At 35.5% G+C, this 6,962-nt stretch overlaps 1 protein-coding gene across 1 annotated transcript in view; it reads right to left on the bottom strand.

The window, feature by feature from the left end:
• Window positions 1–1,223, bottom strand: part of LOC112153644 (basic proline-rich protein) — a 6,647-nt gene extending 5,424 nt beyond the window's left edge. The window contains exons 1-2 of the mRNA XM_024284008.2: window positions 1,196–1,223; window positions 1,060–1,097 (exon numbers count right to left, since the gene is read on the bottom strand). The gene's annotated coding sequence lies outside the window, so the exon portion shown is untranslated. The remainder of the gene's footprint in view (window positions 1–1,059; window positions 1,098–1,195) is intronic.
• Between the last annotated feature and the right edge of the window lie 5,739 nt (window positions 1,224–6,962).

Raw genomic sequence — 6,962 nt, forward strand, 5'->3', positions numbered from 1 at the left:
TTTTGGGGCTTTTTTCATTTTTCGACGTTTTTGCAAAAATAATATGGTCCTTGCCATCAGTACCTGATGCTGCGGGCCATAATTAAATTACTGCTGACACTCACAATATATATTTAAATTTTGATCAAGCGAAGCACAAATAATGGACCAACTTCCAACTTTAGCCAATTTAGTTCTCAAATTTACACTCAATATTGAAAGATCTAAAGAGGAGGTTGTGCCTAAATTTATGACAGATATTTTGCTACATGATAGAACTTTACATGGAAATGTTTTGTATTAAATATTCTTGCAGCTTCAAACATGACATAGCAGAAAATTTGCAGATTCATCAAAAATTTAGCAATTGATAAATAGAGCCCTAGTCAGAGCAAGAAAATGGACCAAGCAGAAATACTATAAGTTATTATGTCTTCTTAAAAGTCCACTTGTCTCTTTGACCCTATCCCCACTAAACTTTTAAAAAGAAATCTTCCCCCTAATTAATGAATCTATATTAACAAATTAAAAAATACCTCTTTAGAAACTGGTTATGTGCCCCTGTCTTTTAAATATGCGGTTGTTAAACCTCGTTTGAAAAAGCTCAGCCTGGATCCTGACATTCTGGCCAGGTACAGACCAATATCAAATCTTATTTATTTTAAGTCCTAGAAAGAGTTGTAGTTAAGCAGCTACAGTGCCACCTACAGGACAACAGTCACTTTGAAGATTTTCAGTCAGGGTTCAGACCTCACCATAGCACTGAAACTGCAATGGTTAGTTCTGAATGACTTGTTATTGGCTTCAGAAAAGGGACTAATCTCTATTCTGTTCTCTATTGTTAGACCTCAGCGCAGCCTTTGAAACCATTGACCACAGCATCTTACTCCAGAGACTAGAGCATGACATAGGGATCAGGGGATCTGCCCTCCAGTGGTTTGAATCCTATTTATCTGATAGATACCAATTTGTTAATGTAAATGGACAGTCCTCTCATTGTACTCGAGTTAGCTACCGGTGATCTTGCAATTGATCAATAGTGCTGCAGTCAGAGCAAGAAAAGAAAAGAATATTACATACCTCCAGCAGTGGCGCCTTCAAAGAGATGACGGTATTACCTGGGACAAATACATTATATGTTTACTCTTATTGTACATACATGGAAACACAATAACATGGATTTGTTATGTTAGAAGGAAATAACAAACCAACTTACCCCAGTATGACTTCAGTGAAGCACTGCAGTAATGACTCGTATCCAAAGAGATTATATATACAGTTTTTGAGAGGGTGGGCGGGTCACTATTGGTAGTAATGATTAATCACTTAAGGAAGTAGTCAAAGTATTATGGTCATTGGCGTAATCGGGGCTTACCGTTAAAACAACTGTTTTTTTTTTTTTTTGTATCTACTCTCAATTAAAAACATAAAACTTAAGAAATCCAATTTTTTGGGTTATAAAAATGAAACATTTTAATTTACGTTAACACAATGTCTTTACATGTAAGGATCTAAAATTACTTATAAATTACTTAGTATTTTTATTTAGCAATATTTTTCAATTTGTCTTATTACCTTTTCAACCACAAAAATTATATATATTTCATATGGATGGTAAAGTTTATTAACAAGGAAATATTTAACAGTTAAAACAATACTTTTGAATGTTATTGGAAATCAGATAAATGTACATAATGTCAAACTGAAACTAAAAGATAAGCAAATTCTCACTTCAACTGTCATGCAGCACGTGCAAAGGTCTTTTTCTGTCATCTTTATATGGGCAAAGGGGTCGAGGACAATTTATTATTATTATTCATGTAAAAGATGTATTTATTTCATTTTGACATACACAAAAATTACCAAAATATTGCCTCACTCATCCAAACGATCAGAATCAGGTGTCCCAATCACTTGGTCTGGCCACAGGTGTATAAAATCAAGCAGTCAGGCATGCAGACTGTTTTTACAAAGATTTGTGAAGAATGTTCCACTTTCAGGAGCTCAGTGACTTCCAGTGTGGAACTGTCATAGATTACTACCTGTGCAAAGAGGTCACTGACTTTGTGCACAGTCAATTGCTACAGACAGAGCTCCAAACTTCATGTGACCTTCAGATTAGCCCAAGTACAGTACACTGAGAGCTTCATGGAATGGGTTTCCATGGCCAAGAAGCTGCATCCAAGTCACACATCACCAAGACCACAGTTTGGAATGGTCTTTCCTCTTCCAACATGACTGTGCACCAGTGCACAATGCAAGGTCCATAAAGACATGGAGGACAGAGTCTGGAGTGGATGAACTGGACTGGCCTGCACAGAGTCCTGACCTGAACCTAAAAGAAAACCCCTTTAGGATTAATTAGAGTGAAGACCTAAAGCCAGGGCTTCTCCACCAACATCCGTTTGTAACCTCACCAATACACTTTTGGAAGAATGGTCAAAATTCCTATAAACACACTCCTCAACCTTGTGGACAGCCTTCCTAGAAGAGTTGAAGCTGTAATGGATGCAAAAGGTGAACCAACATCATATTGAACTCTATGGGTTAGAAATGGGACGACACTTCAGCTCATATGTGAGTCAAGGCGGGTGAGCCAATACTTTTGGTAACTTAGTGTGTATTTTTGCTTTCCAAAGCACCTTGTATTAGAAACAGGAAAAAAAAACTTTCCAGAACATGGAACTTTTTTTTTATTTTATATGACAGACCTTTCAATACATAACGATCCAAAGTGGTAAAGTTTTGAACATGGTGAAATAACTTTTTGAGTTAAATTACTAATGACACTGACAATATATTTTTATTGTTTGGTAAAGTAAAACACAATATTGGACCAACTTTCAGCTTTAGTTTGTTGTCTTCACAAAAATTACTCTGCAGAATTTCTACACTGTAAATAATAGACATAAAGAATAAAGCTGACTAATGAAAGCTTCTGAAAAAGATTTTTCCAGTGTCATTTTTGTATTTATTAGCATCCATTAGTCCACTTTGCTTCAAACTGTTACAATTTGTAAAGTTAGTCTGTTATAATGCAACATTTACCAAAAACCTAATGAGTAAAATGATACTATTAACTCATTAATCCTGGAATTAACTATTTTTATAATAAGTTACACATTTTCAAACATTAGCTTTGACAAAACACTTAAAAAGGTATATAAATGTAAAAAAAAGTAATACATTGTCAAATGTAAATGCTATCAACACCTTCTTGACACACTGGTCTGGTGGCACAGTGGTTAGCACTCTGTCATTACAGCAAGAGGGTTAAAGTCTCAGCTGAAACCTTTCTGTGTGGAGTTTGTATGTATGCACAGGGAGAACGGCGTCCTCTCAAATCCCTCCTTCCAGTTTGTCACTCCATCTATCTCCCACATTCCCAAAACATGCTTCAGAGATAAATTAATGACTCTACATCCTTCACATTCAAACATTGAACTTTCTGCCATGAGCTGTAGCCACAAACAGCTCGTGAGATAACAGGAATCCATAAAAAATGTAATGAAGTATTACAACAAGGAACTGTGTGTATTTCTGCAAGTTATGTAAGGGATAATGCCAGTAACATGCATAAGTGATAAATATTAAATCAATTATTTGTTATTGTCATGCTAACGGTCAAAGAGTCCACAAAGGCAAAGGCAATATGCTGATTGTCATGATAGCTTAAATAAACTATCAGTTCAGGGAGAAAGTTCCCCTTCTTACCGCTTGTTTTTATCCAGATGATGACATGAAAGTTTGTTTCAAAGGAAAAAAAGTCTAAACTCTAAATAGTACAATTCTCTTTCTCTTTTTTATATTTCAGTCTTTAAAATCAAACTAGAAGGAAACTTTAAAATCTCCCATCTGTTCTTAGTTAAAATAGCATAATAGAGTAAAAATATATATATTTCAATTCATAAAATAATACCTCAATCAATAATGATATAATAATGACTTTTCAGGAATAATAATATGATACAATAATGATGTTTCAGAAATGAAACCACTCCATGTGGAAGGAATAAGGTGTTTTAAGTGTTTCTGAAGGTGAAACCCTACACAGATGTGCTATTGAATGACCTAAATTATATTCAAAATCCCTACACTAATGGAGAAAAAACGAAAAGTAAAAAAAAAGGTTATTTTTTCTAACCTCTTAGATTAAATTCTTTACAAGTTCTTTTTATTGTGTTTTTATTGTATCTATTTCTTGCATTAATTTGTTTCATGTTAGAGTTAAAATGGTGGATTTTTTTCTGAGCTCTTTTGCTGCTGTTTCAACATGACATGATGGTATTGTTGAAAGTAGAACTCCCATGATTGTTTTTAATATCTTTATATGATTAAAAAAAAAGAAAAAAAAACTAATTTTTTATTGTTGGAGCTCTTATTAAATTCTGTCTTTGATGGGTTTTTTTTGTTTAATTTTGATTTACTTTCTTGGTCATATCTGGTTAGTCTTGTCAGTCAAAGCGACAGGGCCTATTCCTACCTACAAATATCTTACTAGTTAACTGGAAAGTACTGAGCATTTTTCTTACTCTCTATTAGCGATTGTCCTTGTTGTTAATGTTTTGATTATGTTTCTATTTGTGGTTCTCAAACAATAATCTGTACACAATTTGCATTAATTTAATTTAATAAGTGGAATTATTTTAATCCAGGGGTCTCAAACTCAATTCAGCCGGGGGCCGCTGGAGGCAGAGTCTGGCTGAGGCTGGGACGCATCAGGATTTTCACAAGAAAAGTGGTGGTAAACGATTTCAATGTTCTCAAATATCTTTATTTTTAATACAAAATAATTAAATTAATTAATTTTAAAGATGAATAAAAAAAAATCATTAATAAATAAAATAATAACAATGACCATACAGCAGATACAGACGACTGAAGAAACCACATATTTACTGACTGACTGACTAGAGCAGGGTTTATCAAATGGTGGGGTGCGCCCCCCTGGAGGGAATGTGAATAAAAACATGTTTACTGTCAGGCTGGGACAGACGAGGCGGAGGCGAGTGGATCCACGTGCAACCGTGTTTATTTTAAGTGAAGACTTGAAAAGGTAACGGGAAAACTGAAAGAGCGTTTACACGGGGTAGGGTAAAGGTGAGGCTTCACGGTGAGGAGTGGGGCGAAGGTAGGTTAAATAATAGGGGACTGATGAGCAAATGAAAAACAGGTGCTGGTGAGAACAGGTGAGGGAAGCTCCAGGTGAGGACTGGGGAAAGGGTGAGGTGAGAGCTCCCTCTGGTGGCAGAGGGAGGGAGCTCCAGGCTCATCATGACATTTACATTAGCTATGAATACTGTGCATAATCCTACATAGTAGTTGATAATAAATAAAATATAGCAAAAACAACCTAAAAATCCATTTGGTTGCAGAAAGAGCTGCTGTTTACATTGAACCAATGCAAAAGAACTGAATCTCTGAGAAAAGCCAGGATTCATCACTACTATGGTGGGAAACAAGGAAAGACTTGTTTTTTCTTTGTCTGTAAGTTTTGGAAGTATTCTAAAAAAAAAAAAAAAATTTTTTTTAAAAGAAAGGAAAGAGAGAAAAAATAATCAAACAGATTATTTAGAAGTGTGTTTCATGTTCTTTAATGTTAATAAAGGTACAATATTTTCATTATTTTAAAGAGATATACATTTAACTTGAGCAAATTAACTAATGATACCGATATTTGCAGCAGAAAGTTGTAGGGGGTCGCGAAAGAATAAGTTCTTCATGGGGGCGTGTCTTGAAGACTTCTGTATATCATATTAGGTTCCATGTTGGTAATCGCAGAGTGTGCACGGGTCAAGTGCATATGTATGATCCCCAAGAATGACAGATGATGTTTTATCTCCTTTTCCTCTTTAATTGCAGGAAAATGTACAGCAACTCTTCTCCATACACATCTCTCTGAGAGGGTGGTTTTATGTATTCTTGTGTGTGTATGTGTGGTTCTTCAACAGAATAAAGAAAAAGATCAAACAAGCAATGTAATAAATAAAACAAATACAATCATATTTATGATTCTGCATCATAGCAACAGGCTAAAGCTAGCATTGTAAAATGTTCCAACAAACTAGATAAACTTATAAAGTTAACAGAAAATGCCCACACTTGTTAACAAAGAGATTTATCCTCTACAAAAACAGAAAAATGGCTCACCGCTCTCATGGACGCACACTTGAGCTTATAAAACCAAACTGCTCTGAAACATTGCCGTTCTGCTGGGGCCCGTTTCAAGAAGCAGGTTTTGTTGGAACTCTGAGTTCGTGAACTCCAAATTCGGCAAAACTCTGAGTTTTCGGTTCCAGAAAGAGGGATAACTCAAACCCGGGAAAGTGGGTGAAACCAAGCCCGTTCCAAGAAGCGGGTTAGGATGAACTCAGAATCAATCACTATGGTAACTGAGTCTGTGAACGAAACCTGGTCGGTAGCAGGTTTTCTTCAGGAAACTTAGAGTTCTCTGCGGTCTCCGCCCCTTTTTAAAGTGAAAGATGTTCAAATATGAGTTCTTCATTAACATTTAGAGAACATTCACGTTAGAGACGTCACGTTTTCACCACTCAGAAACCAGAATGACATGTTCATTCATAGAGGATCACGTAGAGAGGAGGCTGATTAATCCAGAGGAAATGTTATTTACGTCGGTAGAGGATTTGGAGGACAAGAGTCGACTGACTGCAGTTTCCCGATTCATTTTTATTTCAGCGATATTATAAATAGTGAGTTTTTCCAAGGACTCGCTATTAAAAAATAAAGTTTTCTTTTCCTTATTTTAAATCCTTAACAATAGGAATTACGGAATGTCAAACACCGGAGAAGGATGTCAACTTATCCACCGTCCAGAACTTGCGTCACACATTAGCTCAATTGATAGCAACGCTGCCTCCCGCTGCATAGGTAGCGAGTTCAACTCCCGGCTACGGAAAGTTATTTTTACGTTTAAAAAAATTCGGCGAATATTTTTTAAGTCTTGAGAATTAAAATTAAATAAA

This window comes from Oryzias melastigma, linkage group LG10, assembly GCF_002922805.2.
Source record: "Oryzias melastigma strain HK-1 linkage group LG10, ASM292280v2, whole genome shotgun sequence".
NCBI lineage: Eukaryota > Metazoa > Chordata > Actinopteri > Beloniformes > Adrianichthyidae > Oryzias > Oryzias melastigma.